At 37.5% G+C, this 16,893-nt stretch overlaps 2 long non-coding RNA genes across 2 annotated transcripts; one reads left to right on the top strand and one right to left on the bottom strand.

The window, feature by feature from the left end:
- Positions 1-3,838: 3,838 nt before the first annotated feature.
- LOC126765813 (uncharacterized) lies at positions 3,839-6,677 on the bottom strand. The gene is made up of 2 exons (XR_007668608.1): positions 4,225-6,677; positions 3,839-4,000 (listed from the first exon to the last, which is right to left on the bottom strand). It is a non-coding gene; the product is annotated as an uncharacterized LOC126765813 (long non-coding RNA).
- Positions 6,678-11,590: 4,913 nt separating this feature from the next.
- LOC126765807 (uncharacterized) lies at positions 11,591-12,061 on the top strand. The gene is made up of 3 exons (XR_007668600.1): positions 11,591-11,712; positions 11,767-11,951; positions 12,009-12,061. It is a non-coding gene; the product is annotated as an uncharacterized LOC126765807 (long non-coding RNA).
- The last annotated feature ends 4,832 nt before the right edge of the window (positions 12,062-16,893 follow it).

The raw sequence follows: 16,893 nt of genomic DNA, 5'->3' as shown, positions 1-16,893 counted from the left end.
TCGTTTGTCATATGTGACGTTGCGCCGGAGTCAACGTACCATACATTTTCGCCGCTCTGAGAATGCTAACAGCGAATTTGAAAACATTGCCGTCCTGCTTCTACCTTCATTCTCATTTACTTTCTTTGATTTCGGAGACCTGCGACACTCTTTACGCATACGGCCTTCCCGACCACAATTGAAACAACGAAACTTTTTCCGATCAGAACTTTTGTCATTCTTTTTCTGTTGGAAATTCTTCGAATATAATGCGTTGAAACAACAAACTTTTAACGCTATTGACAGTTAATTTCGCTTTTGAATTCTCCACAGCCATAGCGAGTGCTTGGTACTCATTAGGCAACCCAGCAATCAATAATGATGCCTCCAGTTTATCATCTACGTCCAGACCTGCATTTTGCAACTTGATTGACGTCATGACCATCTCGTTCACATAATCCTGTACGGATTGAAACTGTTCCAGCCTTAACTGCACCAGCTTCTTTAAAAGCTCTACCTTGCGAGTTAAACCACTGTCTTCATACGCGGCCATTAACGAATCCCATGCATCCTTTGCAGTCACTGCGTTTGCAATATGCGAAAAATTACTCGGCTCCACCATGAGCGTAATCTCCGCCAGTGCCCGTTCATTGCTGTCGCGATCTTTTTCCGTTGAATTTTCGGATAAACCGTTCTCCGTTATTTTCCAGCAATTTTTTAGGACCAAATACGATTTCGCATTCCGCTTCCAATAATCGAAATTTTCACGTCTGCGAAGTTTTTCAAAAGCAAACCTAAGAGCACCTGCCGCCATTTTCTTTTAAATAAAATTAAATTCAAATGGATTTACTTTTAGCAATAGGCAAATAACTTGTTGAGCAATAGGCCCATACCCTGTGGAACAGAGTTACGTACACGCAGTTTCAATGTAAGATGACGACTGACTTTATTGAATATAATATACATAAGAACAGTATAAAAGGTGTAAGAAATATAGTGATGCCAGATTTACATTATTTTATAACAGATTTTTATCATTCTCAATAACTTTAAAACATAATGTTTCACTTGGCTTACTATGATTTGTAGCCAAAAAATGAAAGAAATATTTCCCTCCTCTTATACAATGGTTCCTGCCTTTAAGTATGGAGTCCCTCAAATTTTGGGTTAAAAACTTATATATATAATAATGTAATCATTTATACCGTCCGCTTTGCATGATATACACAGCGGGAAAACTAATGGTGATCCATTTCGAGGTTTCCTACTTTTTTAAAAAATAAACACAGAAACTTAAAATTTAACATTTCGACTAATGACAGGCAAAAGACAAAAAATTTAACGATGTGGTATCAGACGATCTTGGTGACCAATCGACCGGCCCAAAACGTAAAATTATTGAAACCAAATGTTCCCAACGGCATCATTTTTAAAACAATATAGACCGTATAGATTCACCGGCCCACAAACCACATCAAACCGTTGTTTTTTTCTGGATGCAATGGCAGCTCTTGAATATCTTGAACTTTTCTTGTATACATACCCATTGAGTAAGAAATGAGCATCATCGCTGAACAAAATTTGGCCCGAAAACATCGTATCTTCTTGGAACTTTCCAAGAGCGAAGCGATGCCGGTTGAGAAGGTCGAGCGGCTTGACTTTTTGCACAAGCTGTATTTTTTTACCATTTTCATTAAAGATCTCAAAGTAAAATGCACCAAGTCTTTCCATACGACAGCCCAAGTTGATGCGAAGGGCGCCGAAGCGACTCACGAAGGTCTTCTCTTACACTCTCAGCTACTGCTGCTATATTTTCTTCTTTGCGAGCTGGACGTGGTCTAATCAGTCGAATATTATTCACTAATGAATGCTGAGTCTCAAGAAGGGTGATGGTGTTGCGAATAGTACGCTAAGTAGACCGATTCTCTTGATCATAAGTTGAGTGAAGCGCCTGAAACACATTCTTCACAAAGCGTGAATTTTCGTTGTAAAATTCAACGAATTCTTCACAGAATGTGAATCTTCGTTAAAAAGTTGAACGATTTGTAAACATTGTTCAGGCATACGTCTGTTTTCATGCCAAACAATACTGAGCAAAAATAACAGCTTGACACGACACACGCGTGATCTGTCAAAAAAAGCTATCGATATATACTTGGATTACCCGTTAGAAACTAAGAACCTGAAAGGCAACTTTAGGAGGTATCAGAGGCTTTATTGCATTCAGAAGTCGAACAGCGAAGATGCCATAAATACAAACAAATACCCCTAACGCTATGGTCGAAGCTCTAAAAAATAGTTCTACAATCCCCGTTTGTCTCAATACTTTGGTGCGGAGATATCTTAAGATATAATTTCAGCTCAACTGCTTTTTGGTGAAGTTTTGAAATTCGGTATTATCGATAACAACTCAATCCGTCAAAAAAATTCCGATTGAAGCGTAGTCGAAATTCAACATATTGTGACATTACAGATTTCAACTTTTGTCCCCGTGCGGTTCCTTAGAGAGTCAAAATATTTTAACTGAAACAAATATATTGAGAGGCTGAAAATGTTGGGCTCATGGAGTAAAATCCGTGACGAGGCAACATACCATTTGGAAACAGTAAAATTAAAATATAGGCCCTCGAAGAATAAAAAACCCCAATCTTCTATTTCTAGGAACATACTTTTTTACAGTCAGCAAGGAAACGGAGCGTTTGTGGTAATCTTCCTTCATCTTATTCCGTGAAAGAAAACAACCGAACGATTCTTTACCTAAAACGAAAAAATTTATGAGTCTGCAATTTTGATTTCAATTGTTTGATTATATACTTATGTATCAAATCTTCAGTTTATATGTTGGCAACATTAACGAAACTTCGCAAATATGTAGTTGAAGTTTGTAATACCAAAAAAAAGTTTGGTTGATTGGAAGTTGAATTGCTTTAACTTTAATTCAACTGAGTGGAGTTGATAATAGAATATCAATGAAGAAACTATTGTACCAGACTAAATAGGGATCACAACAAATAACGCTGACATAACATTAGCAACATAATTGTCCATTTTATGTACATTAGTTAAGATGATAAACAGTGAACAAAAAAAATTGTGCAGAGAGATGCTTTGAGGTTGAGGAAACTGCAACCAAAAGTAGCGAAAATAAATTCTTATATATATTTTGTTAAGTTTTTAATCTTAACAATAAATCAATTTTGATTAACAGTTGCAAAAAATTCAAATGTCTCAATTTTGAGCAGTCAAAAAAACTAGTTCACGTACGCAACACTTTAAATACAGTTATCAATGGTAACGTTATTCTTGCCCAAACGCCTATTGCAAAATTCAAAAAGACTGGTGGAGTTGGAAGACTTGATAGTATTGAAACGCCCAAAACATTTTACACAAAACAAAATCTCAAATCATCTGCTGTCGGAGTAAGATGGCCTTGCAAAACTCCACCCTCAAACTTTTCGGAACTTCTTGCAATCACCCAATTTTAGAGCTTCTACATCACTAACACAAACGTTAGAGAGAAAAATTCCGAAACGTTTATTATATTCAAAAGTGTATATCTACCGTGATAACGAATTTTAGGATTCACTAATTTTTACCTAAGAGTCATAATTTAATTTATTTGGATTTATATGGCGTAAAGCTAATCGCGTGAAGATAGAAAATTAAATAAGACTTTCAGCATGGAGGAGCTGCATTGTATGATGTAAATAATGGAATTATGTAAAGAGTGAACCACTTAGCAATATTAAATAATAATTTGACTTCGTCAGCAGCTAAAATCAACTTAAAGGGCTATACCAGTGTGACGCATGAAAAATTAGGCGATTTTCGTGAATTTTTTTTAAAAGAAAGTACTAGATTGAATGTTTCGACGTTCTATGGACGTAATAAAGTATATTTTTAGCTATGTTAAAATTTTTTTTTTACAAAAATATTGGAAAATAACGGAGTTATGTGCTGTCTGCGGAAGTGCCGAAAAAAAGTGCTTGAACTGCTGGCATCATTCCGGTCGAATGAGTAGCTGAAACAAAAAAATTAAAAATGTTTATTAAACTTAAATATATTTTTTATACAATGAACTACGATCTTTGAAAAATATCAAAAATTAAGAAAATGGCGTAATTTAAAAAAAAAAATCGTTTTTTTACGAAAAAAATGGTCGTTTTTTAATGCCAAATTGACAATTTTCAACCAATCAAAAAGATCGTAGTCCATTGTATAGCAAATGTATTCAACTATACCCACTTTTAATTTGAAGTCGATCGGTCAATTTCTCGTTGAGTTATGATGTCAGCAATTTTGAAAAATGTCGTTTCGAGAAAAACGCGTTTAAAGTTTCATACATACATATGTTTGCCCCTCTGAGCGGTCGCTGTTTAGAACGTTGCCATTCAAAAACTATTCAAGATACGACCTTGCCGATTTCACAGGATATTTTTGAATATACATACATATAAACTATCGAAAAAGCAAAGAATTTTTTTGAAAGTGTTACGCTGGTATAGCCCCTTAAAGGGCGGCTACTGCTTTATTTAGGATGATGACCAGAATCAGTAGTAGTAAAGGAACGGTTGTTGTACAACGTCAAAACGTGGTTGAACATCTATGGGATAAGGAGACACGAAGTTATGAGAGCGCAGAGTTAACAGGAAATTTTGGTGCAATCTATGAATAAAAGGCTGCAAACCATAATAGAGGCAAAGATGCACATACAAAGTATTAACTTACCTATAGACTTTGACATGTTGGCTGCCAATGTATCACCGGTGATCACGACAAAAACTACCCCAGAAGAAACTCCAATAGTAGAAAAACCGCCGAACCTTCCAACCCGGAAGAAATCGAAGAGATATTGCGCTGTTGCAATCCTTTTCTTCCCACAAAAAAAGGCCATAAGCTATGGCTTGCAGAAGGTCATCCTTAGGATACTACGCTGCCTTCAGTGAGGCCAGAGCAAAAAGTATAAGGTGCCAAAAAGGAAGTCGTCTCTATTCACTCGGATAAGTAAGGAGTTCGAATCGCCTGTTTATGGATCCACTTTTAGTCTCGAGCGTTTGCAAGAGCATCGGTTCGGTAAAGACCATGGTGCGAAACTCGCATTATTGCTGGAGAAGACTGATAGGATGAAGATCCTTTAAATCCTGAAGAAGAGTTTGTAGGATGAAGATCCTTTAAGTTAATCTCCAGCACGCAAAGGCGGTCTCCATCGATCTCCCGCTGCGTTTAGGACGAGACGAAGCCGATATTTTCCTTATCTGAAAGCTATGGCTAAGCAGCAATGGCATCTCTGAATTAAGGACAAAGAGCCACCACTCCAGGCAGTAGGTAATACACGTATCACCAGAGCTTGTTTGTTGGCCAGAAACAGCCTTACTGTTTTCCTTTTACCCAATTTCAGCAACGAATATGTCGTCAGCGCTAGGCTAAAAGACAGTACCGGAAAACACTGGCTTGTCTTGGCCTATGTGCCGCACCATCCCCGGATTTGCTGAGAAGAGCTCAGGCAGAGACCAAGCCCAGAAGAGCCGGCGTAATAAACGGCACGGTTGCCAATTCTAGGCACACTGTCGGAGGAATCTCCGAAACAAAAACAAGAGATCAGTCACTTTTCGATTTTGTACTCGTATGTAGTGAAAACCTCTCTACATGTAATAGGGGAAACTTCCTAATTTGAGTTACTGCTAACAGAGCGGAGGCTCTTGACGTTACGCTAGTCTCTTGAGAAACTGCTCATTTGATCTTTGCATGGAAGGTTCTAGACGACAGTTCTTTCTTTTAACTTGGATGCGAAGCGCCCAGAGCGCAAAACTTATATAAACTTCAGGAATACCAATCGGAATATGGGACTTTTATTTCAGGAAGCTTCGATCAGCTTTTAAAACAGCGCCCGACAAGAACAAGGCGGGCGTGATTGATGAGTTCGTCGCGGTTTTCAGCTCTGTGTGTAAGACTACCGTAGAAAGCTTTCGTTATCTGAAAACTCAGAAGGACAAAGGGACACCTCTTTGGAGCAGCAGAAGACTTCAACAAAGCCCACAGTGCGGTTCTTGCGACGAATGGGCGCTGTATAACACAAGGCTGACTTTAAACAAATCCGAGCCTTCTGCGGAAGTGTGAAGCGCTGCCACAACTACGAGTCCTCACGTCTGACGCGCATTCTAGCGAAGAGTCCCACTCCACAGTTGTTGAAACTACTCCTGGATGCTGACATTCCGTTGAATAAGTGCCTTAGGAGAGTTTCATTAGGATTATAGGGAATTCGCTGTAGACATCTTTCTCGAGATCGAGGGGGCTGTCAATAATGTGTGGCTGGAGGCGGTGATTCAGACCCTCGAAAGCTTTGGGGTGGGATCAAACATTAAGCATTTCATATAAAATCTTCTTTGCGACAGAATTGTCGTAGCAGAGTGGGGCAGTGCAAATATATCTCGAAAGGTTAATACCAAATTAAAACTGAAATGGTTTTATTTACAAAGAGATATAGGTAGAGACTCTCATTAAAAGGTAGTGTTTTGGATCTACGAAACCGTAGTCAAGCTAATAATGTCGTACTGTGTATTCATCTTTTGGAAGGCGTACGAAGAGACTACAGAAATCGCCAGTAGGTGTATGACCTCGAAGGGTGCTCTTATTCTCAGGGAAGTTGTGTGTCTGAAGGAGTCTGTACAAGTACACGCTGAAATTCTTTCTTTCCTTTGTTTTCCACGGATGGGTCGAAGCTAGTAGGGATGGTTGAACGGGGAGTTTTCTGTAAGCACTCTCTGTCAACCTTAGCTTTAGGCAACCAAATCCCTGTACTTTTTTCCTGGAGAAGTGTCTGCTATCAAGGTGGCGGTAGACGTACAGTTTCTTTCAGGGAGGTTCGCATTCACTCCGACAGCTAAGTGGCAGTACTAGCGCTGAGCTCCCTAACTGTGCACTGAAAGCTAGTCAAGGAGTGTCTGCCCATGGTGGAAACAGCATCAAGCTACTTCATCATCAGGCTGTAATGGGATCGAGTTGAATCTCCGTCGGTGTCTTGCGTTCTAGCACTGACCAGTGCCTATGTGATTACGAGGTCTTTTTGGCCTAGAGTAGAACGCAAGAGATCTACTGTACTACTATCCTTGAGCTAAGTTAATCCTTCCGCATTTGCAGGAGTTTTTACTGGACACTGACCAATAGGTATTTATGCGGTAAGGCTTTAAATCTTGTCGAACGTTAGTTGCTAAAATTGTATTAAGGGGCTTTACCAGTGTGACACTTTCAAAAAAAATTTTTTTTTTTTTTGCTTTTTCGATTGTTTTTATGTATATTCAAAAATATCCTGTGAACTCGGCGAGGTCGTATCTTAAATAGTTATGGAATGGCAGCGTTCTAAATAGCGACCACTCAGAGGTGCAAACATATATATATACATAAGTGAAACTTTAAACGCGTTTTTCTCGAAACGACATTTTTCAAAATTGCTGACATTATAACTCAGCGAGAAATTGACCGATCGACTTCAAATTAAAACTGGATATAGTTGAATACATTTGCTATACAATGGACTACGATCTTTTTGATTGGTTGAAAATTGTCAATTTGGCAATAAAAAAAACGACCATTTTTTTCGTAAAAAAACGATTTTTTTTTCCAAATTACACCATTTGCTTAATTTTTGATATTTTCCAAAGATCGTAGTGTTCATTGTATAGAAAATATATTTAAGTTTAATAAACATTTTGAATTTTTTTGTTTCAGCTACTCAATCGACCGGAATCATGCCAGCAGTTGAGGCACTTTTTTTTTCGACACTTCCGCAGACAGCAGTAACACCGTTATTTTTCAATATTTTTGTAAAAAAAAATTTTCCTTATATAGCTAAAAATATACTTTATTATGTCCATAGAATGTCGAAACATTCAGTCTAGTACTTTCTTTAAAAAAAATTCACGAAAATCGCCTAATTTTTCATGCGTCACACTGGTATAGCCCCTTAAAGAGAGTGAGATGGAAACATCTAGGCTCTCTCCTCTACATTGTTCAGCTTTTGAACGACTAAGGCCGAAACATCTCGGAAGTCTCACCAGAAGACATAGCCGAAACTGATATTAGCCGTCTCAGCAAATCCGTGGAAGGCTTTTATACCATTTCTAATGGTTTTATGATCCGGTTTATAGGAGGTTTTTAGATACCAACACGAGTTTTTTAGATAACCTAACCTACACTGAGCTGTGGAAACAATATCTTTGTCCTCATTTTTAGACGTCGGGTAATTTTTACCTCTTCTTGGCTTGTAATCTACGTTTCGAAATTCTCCATAATGGTCAGACTGCCTCTTTACAAATGAAAAACTCGTGTTTAAATACCTTTCAGTTTTTGAGTAGCCGATTGGGGACCTTTCGGATACTTCGTTAGAAAAGCTGATTCAAGCCGTTTCTAATAATGAACACTCACTTTTCTTCTTTCACGGCACAACGAGACACATTAAGATGATCGAAAACCGAAGACCGAATTGTACGCGCCAGTGGTCGTAATTAATCATGTGTTAACTTGAGAAAAAACTAAAACAGAATCGAATTCATCGCGGAAAGAAAATATGTTATTTTTGAGCTCACTGGACCATAGTAACCATTTACTGCTGAAAGCAACATTTGGTTACGATTGGCAATATGGTATCTTCATTATTTTTATCACTATAAACGATATTTTAATAATAATGAACAATAACTTATCAAGTGCAAAATAACATAATGCTTTTAAACATATAAAGTACATATCATCAAAGTATTTACTGCATATTGGATTCTAGAAAATTTGTATTTTCTGTATAACGATAAATGGCATAACTTTCGAATTGACAAAATAACACTAGGCGTGTTTTATTTGACAATCAGAAGCCAATAGCTAAACCATAAACAAATAAAACGCACTTAGCTTATTTCATATTTTCGCTTAAAAACGAAGTGTGTTAGCAATGCGGGCGGGAACAGTCAGCTGATATTCAATTTTTTCAAAATGTCTGATGTGGAGAAAAGGTTAGTTTGAATTATTCAATTTGTAAACTTGATATTAAATTACTACATATATATATTAATACAAAAAAATTATATCAAATGTTCATATTTGTATGAATTTTAACTTGAACAAAACACAAATTTTTTTATTTTTGGTTTGTTTACATTTTCATCTGTCAAAATGAACTTTATCGTTATTGCCAACGACTTTTTTTTTAGAAAAATCATAGTTATTGTGAATGAAAAATAAGCGATGAACTGGCAATTCCTCTAGTTCAATATACAAGGTATGATACCTTATGACATGCCAACATAATTATGTTGGCTAAGTCTTCCATACAAAATAAGCTAATAGCTTAATTTGCTGGTCAAATAAAACAGGCCTAGTGTTACAAGTGTACACAATGAGTAAAAAAATAGAAAGACTTGTTTCATAATTTTAAAACCCTTAATTTTTTGTTCAAAATCTATATCTTCCCCTCAAAGTAACCCCCTTTAGCCCCAATATATTTGTGGCAACAGTTGCTAAAGTCTTGAATGTGACTCAAAATGGATTCCCCGGGGTGGTCGTTTACTGAATAGCCAGTCATACGGAGATAAATCAGGCGAATACGAAAAACTTACGAAGAATCAATGCAGTATGGTACGGTGCATTATCGTGGTGCAAAAACCAACAGTTATGGGCCCATATTTCCTGCCTATATTTACGAATAGTTTTGCGCAAAAGACCCAAAACACTCAAATAGTATTCCTTTTTGACAGTTTGGGTTTGGAAGGAATTCGGAGTGCACCACACCTCGATAATTAAAGATCAACATAACCTTGATTTTTTACCTGCCACCACCACGACAAAGATTTTTTCGGCCTCAGCTCACCTTTGCCACGATAATCGGCCGATTGCTTGTCTGTTTTCGGGTCGTAAGCATAGATCCAAGACTCATCGCCAGTAATAATACGTTTTATTACAACCTGGTAGTCGGAAAGCATTATTTCACTTTTCAGAAAAATTTAGTGATTTCGGAACCAATCGTGCTTTCACTTTTCTTATGCCCTAATGTTTTCAAAACTTTCACACTAAACTTAATGGAATTTCTTTCTTGAATAATTTTTGTTTTTCGGAACGAAGTTCCTTACGGCAGGCTTGGATAGGGATTTTGCTGCGGGACCTAACTGAAAAAAGTGATAGCAAAACCGTAAGAAAAAACCCCTAAGAAATAACCCGTAAGAAATAACACGTAAGAAAAAGACTGTAAGATCGCTAGTTATAGCCTACCTTTAGGTTTTGCAAAATAATTAGGCACGAAAAGCTGTAACATTATTGTGTATGCAAATTAGTTTTGGGTGAAGTGCGGAACACATAGAGCGCGACAGACTGCAAACTATATCTGTCAAATATAAAAATACAGACGTTCTTATGGACACTGTTATTTTGACAGCTGCACGACTACACGACTGCCGGCCGACAGTTGTCGTTCCCGCTAACTTGAATATTTCCTATATTTGCCGACGGCAGTAGGACGACAGTAGAGTTTTCTTAATACTTATCTGTACGTAAATAAAAACTAATCAGCGAAATTTGAGAGAAAAATCAGGACAACCTACATAAAATTAAGCACAATTTTTTTTGCAAATTGTATCGATTCTACATTATCCGAAGGAACTTCGTTCCTACCTGGTGTCCCACGACACCACATTTCTTTTTTTTTTTTGTTTGACGTGACATTTGGCACAGATGTCAATGAAAGTCATACCAACCTAGAGAAAAAATATTTCGACGCATAGGTTTTTGTGCGAAATTTATATTAAAAAGTCTTATTATTTCTTGCCCACATTAGTATGTTAAATAAGTTGTACAACATTTGCCATTGTATTATATTAATGTTATATTCGCTTTTAGTTGTATTTCGGGGAGGAGTATTAACATATATTTATATTCTTGCAACATTTTGCTACCAAGAATAATAGTGGTAAATGTTTAGGAGAGTGGCTTTTCCGAAAACGTGCACCAAATTTCACGGAAAATGTCTTAAAATACTCCACCATGCACCATGTTACGTGTGAAAGTGAATTTTTAATTTCAGGAAATACAATGTTTTTTATTAAAACAAAGAAAATATTGTTTTTAAAGGCACGCGCCATACATATTCGGAAAATAGAATTAAAAACGAGTATTTTAGGACATTAGAGGAATTGCCTATAACTATGATTACACTTACATAGTCGAGACCAGTGGTGCTTGGCTAGGCCCGTATGTGTTTACATATGTACATTTGTATGGAAATACGTGTTGTATTTACGCTCATATATGTACAATATAGATACATTTTTGAAATTTCTTACCTCTCGATTTGGTTGGGGCATACTCTGAACTAGACATTTACGCCGCCGAGCCACGCCGCCGCCGCCGCCGAGTTAACAAGAAAATGGCGCGGCGGCGTGGTTCGGCGTACCATAACATTTGGTACAATCTAAAATTATTTCCATGATAAAAAGCAAATTATGAATATCGTTTGAAATGAAATCGCTAAATAATCGATTGAAAATTACCATTGTCCCATCTACAGATTTGTCAGCTGATTTTGGATTTGGTGCACATGTATTTTTCATTATTTCAGTTGATCATTCGGTTGTAGTAAAATAAAACCTAAGAAAGCTTAGTTGCTTAACAAGCGATACATACATATGTAAGTATGTATGTACTTATATTCCATTAATTAATGTCGCTCGTCACTGTTGCATAGTAGCATTCAAGGTAAGTTTGTTAATGAAGTGTACCTATTAGCAAAAAATTAATAATTTCTTACAGTTAACAGATGGATAAGTCAGTGAAAGATTATTCAATAAAACTTCAGCGGTTGTGTGGAAATTGTAAGAGTAAAGTATGGAACTATTTTGGAGTTTTGATGGTAGATAATAAAAACATTGTTGACGAGGAAAAGGTTTTTTGTAATCTATGTTTGGAAAAACAGAAACATCATTACTTTTTGCATGGTAACGAGTGCAGTATATAGTTTTTATTACACAAAAAAGTTTTTGAATTTTTTCTAGTGCTCAGATTCAATCATTTAGTAACAACTGCTCAACAGGAAACTTAGCGCGTCATTTAAAAAATGAACACAATGTATGCGAAATTTGTTCTCAGAGTACTTCATAGTCACCAAGTGGATCAGTAACCAGTTTTTCCATAAAAGTGGGCAGGAAAAGTCTATAGTAGATAAAAAATGGGTGCTGGGAAGAGACCTAGCGATGTGGTTGGCAAGAGATTTGCTTCCTTTCCATATAATTACTCATAATGGAATGAAAGACTTCCTTAAAAAATACAAAGTTGTAGTTGCTGATGATGATATTCCACACTACAAAACCCTATCAACAATAGCAATGGATGATGTATATGAGACCCTTCTTAAGGTTGTTGCCAGTAAAATATCCGGACAAAAACATTTCGCATTAACATTCGATTTGTGGACGGATAACTTCCGAAGAAGGAGTTATATCACTTTTACGTTTCATTATTTGACAAAGAGTTTTGAAATGAAACACTTAACATTAGAAACAAAATATATTTCAAAATCTCACACAGCAAATAATATTTTAAGTGAACTCGAAGAAATAACAAATACATATGTTTAAACTACAATTGGGATCTAATTTCATAATTACTGATCAAGGAAGTAACATTAAAAAAGCCATTGGTTTAGGGTGTATTAACAACCATTTCTGCCTTGGACATGGCCTACATAACTTACTGAATGTAGATGGCCACAATTCCGTCCCGGAATTAAAAAATTTAATTGTAAAATGCAAAAGCATTGTAAGTGCCTTACGTTTCAAGACTCATGTTTTAAGATGTCATGCTGATGACCTACAAAAAGAAGTTTTATCAAAGATAGATAATTTGGAAGAACTCCTTGCATCCGAAGATGACGCATGGGTAAATTACGATGACGAATTTGGTCCGCTAGATGATGTTCCATTAGAATCTTACATAAATGTAAATAATCTGTAGGACTTACGAGGTAGTTTGGTAGACAAACGAAACGTCACGCTTAAAAACTCGGTCCCAAATAGGTAAATTTGAAATAAAAAAGTTTTTCATTGACCATGTTCACTACATATTTTGCTTTAAGTACATTTTTCAAAAACTTTTTGTTTTAATTTTATTATTTAATTCATAATTATTAGGTGGCACAGCGTTTTAGCTCTACTAGACAGTGTTGGCTGTCAGAGGACGACAATAAATAAATTACTCTCAGCAAACAAGAAAAATGATTTAATATTACTAGAAAAGGAGGCACAGCTTTTATATAACTTAAAAGATTTTTTACAAAAATTCAAAGAAGCTGTGAGCATCCTTTCGGGCGATTCATATCCGTCAATATCTCTGGCATTGATAATTAGAACTGAGATTATGTCAATTTTAGAGCATGATGATAGTGATCTGACAAAAAAAACATGAACTTAACTCTAATTGAGCAATTGAAATTTAATATAAAAAGCAAATTAGACTATAGATTTCCTGTTACTGACATATTAGTTTGTGCCGCTTTACTGGATCCGCGATTCAGCGCATTGGATTGTGTTTTGAAATATTGTTCGCAAAAATGTTTTACAAAAGTCGAGTTTTGAATAAAAATGTACAAAGACCTAGTTGGTGATACTGAACAAATAATCGACGACCAGAATAATAATCAATCTCTATCTGCCAGTAAAATATTAAAACTTGCCCAAAAGTACTCTACAAGTTCGAAAAATATGAGTTTAAAAGCGGAATGTCATTTGCTATTAAGTATATCATCAAGTGAAGATGTCTTAACTTTTTGGAAGGAAAAGGCAACGGCAATGCCCTTATTATCTACATTAGCAGTAAAAGTTTTATGCATTCCTGCAACCAGCACACCAAGTGAGCGTGTGTTCTCTATTGCTGGTCTCACCATAACAAATAAAAGATCTCAGCTGAGTCCTCACAATGTGAATAAAATAATTTTCATTCATGACAACTATGAGACCTGTAAAGAAGATTTAACGAAATTTCTTTGAATATTTGGCTATTAATACCACAATAGCATGATCTCATCGATATATAACTATGAAATGAACTGTGAAGTTTTGTTTTTTTTTACTTTATTTAATAGGCATTTACGCCAATTGTACTACGACTTTTTTTATTACTATGTTCGAAACATCTTTTTTTCAATAAAAAATTTTTCTCCAATTTGTTGTAGTATTTATTTTGTTTGTATTATATCTATTGTATTTATTTCATTAATTTGTTGCAAAGAAAGCCGGCTCGCCGCCGCCGCTGGTTCTATTAGTGCTTTACGCCGCCGCCGAAGCGAAAGCACTCGGCGTAAACCTCTACTCTGAACTACCTGAAAAAGAAAAATGAAACTCGTATGCGGCTTTTAAAATGAAATACAATGCATTCCTTTTCGTTCATTTTTTGATTTATTTAGGAGCATATGAATAATTTTTGAGCGATTTTTCAATAGATTTTATGGTGATGGGTCCTGAGGAATACAAAAAAAAAACATATGTATTCAATTTTCGAATGCTGTTGACAAACTGGATTTGAACATTTAGAACAGAAAAATCGAGTTTTACGACGCAATTTATCGCTTTCTTGCAAACAAAGCCTGCAATCTCTCCTTCTTTTGAGTGTGTCAGCACCTTTTGATGCTCAAGCTACTAATCGTGATGGGATGTTGAGTGAACGACCGAAAAAGGTTTCAAAAGCCAAACGACAAGATAGATGTTTGATGACATTGGGATTGTTCATACGATTTTCGATATTGGGCGTTTCCAATGTTCTCGATAAACTGTAAAGAAAAGACGTCGTGCATCCTTTTTATCTAGATGGTCGATTTCTTTGCAAACTACGAAAGCAGCCAATCCCATCACATCAAACAAGTTGCAAAATAAGGCAAATGTCTATCGTTTTGTTGGCGGTTTTGTAGTGTAATGGGTAACCATCTGATCCATGCAGTCAACGCCGGCGTTTGTTGAATTATAAAATAAGATTACTTTCGGTTTTTTGGCTTCACCTTCACAATCCTTTGTGTACAGTAGGGTTGAAATCAAATTGACTGCCTTGTTTTTTTTCGGAACATAGCTACAAATCGAAACGAGATTATCGTGAAACTCGAAAAGAGTAGAAAGCAACGGACGAGACGGATTTTTTTCAATTCTTCGGCTAAACACTTCTTATTGGCGCGAATAGTACCGACGAAAGCAAGTCCAATGGTAGCCAATCGTTTGGCTCCTGTCAGTGTTGTGAAAAAGTTGTCAGCTACTATTGTTCTCCCGGTGTTTTCGTACCGTTTCACAAGTTTGAGCAATACATTTTCTCCTTGGTTCACTTCACGCTCTCCGCCATCCTTTTTTTCCGTGTACAATATACCTTGCAATGGGTATTTTGTTTGTGAGTCACATGCCCACCAGATTTTCACACCGTATTTGGCCGTATTTCCCTACATAGGGTTGTGCGCTGGGCTTGGGACCCGCCACGTAAAAAACAATACCAATGAAAATGTTGAAACAGCCTCGGATGAGAGACCCCCCTTTTGATGACGACCATGGCAAACGAAATAAGGACTACGATTTGAGGGAATGCACCTGGAATGTCCGGTCCCTTAATTGGGAAGGTGCCACTGCCCAGCTGGTTGATGTCCTCGGAAAAATAAAGGCTGACATCACCGCCGTCCAAGAAATGCGATGGACGGGACAAGGACAGAGACGAGTAGGTTCTTGTGATATTTACTACAGTGGCCATATAAAGGAGCGCAAGTTTGGTGTTGGATTCGTGGTGGGAGAGAGACTCCGTCGCCGAGTACTATCATTCACTCCGGTGAATGAACGTCTAGCCACAATCCGCATCAAAGCGAGGTTCTTCAACATATCGCTGATTTGCGCCCACGCCCCGACGGAAGAGAAGGACGATGTGACCAAAGATGCCTTCTATGAGCGCTTGGAGCGCGCTTATTAGAGCTGCCCCCGCCACGATGTCAAAATCGTGCTTGGCGACTTTAACGCCAGGGTGGGCAAAGAAGGTATCTTTGGCACTACGGTCGGTAAATTCAGCCTCCACGACGAAACATCCCCAAATGGGTTGAGGCTGATTGACTTCGCCGGGGCCCGAAATATGGTTATCTGTAGTACTAGATTCCAGCATAAGAAGATTCATCAAGCTACCTGGCTGTCTCCGGATCGAAAAACTACCAACCAGATCGATCATGTTGTGATAGATGGAAGACACGTCTCCAGTGTTTTAGATGTGCGTGCGCTCCGAGGTCCTAACATCGACTTGGACCACCAATGGAGCAGACGTTCCATTGCCCGATCATGAAGAAGTTCGAATAGCAATTACCCGCCTGAAGAACAACAAAGCGGCGGGGGCCGATGGATTACCGGCCGAGCTATTCAAACACGGCGGCGAAGAACTGATAAGGAGCATGCATCAGCTTATTTGTAAAATTTGTAAAATATGGTCGGACGAAAGCATGCCAAAGATTGGAATTTAAGTGTGCTCTGCCCAATCCACAAAAAGGGAGACCCCATAATCTGCGCCAACTACCGTCGGATTAGCCTCCTCAACATCGCATATAAGGTTCTATCGAGCGTATTGTGTGAAAGATTAAAGCCCACCGTTAACAAACTGATTGGACCTTATCAGTGGCTTCAGACCTGGAAAATCAACAACCGACCAGATATTCACCATGCGCCAAATCTTGGAAAAGACCCGTGAAAGGAGAATCGACACACACCACCTCTGTGTCGATTTCAAAGCTGCTTTCGACAGCACGAAAAGGAACTGCCTATATGCCGCGATGTCTGAATTTGGTATCCCAGCAAAACTAATACGGCTGTGTAAACTGACGTTGAGCAACACGAAAAGCTCCGCCAGGATCGGGAAGGACCTCTCCGAGCCGTTCGATAC

The sequence above is a fragment of the Bactrocera neohumeralis genome, unplaced genomic scaffold (assembly GCF_024586455.1).
Source record: "Bactrocera neohumeralis isolate Rockhampton unplaced genomic scaffold, APGP_CSIRO_Bneo_wtdbg2-racon-allhic-juicebox.fasta_v2 cluster11, whole genome shotgun sequence".
In the NCBI taxonomy this organism is placed as follows: Eukaryota; Metazoa; Arthropoda; class Insecta; order Diptera; family Tephritidae; genus Bactrocera; species Bactrocera neohumeralis.
Note: the sequence above shows the minus strand (reverse complement) of the source record. Positions and strands in the feature narration are given on the sequence as shown.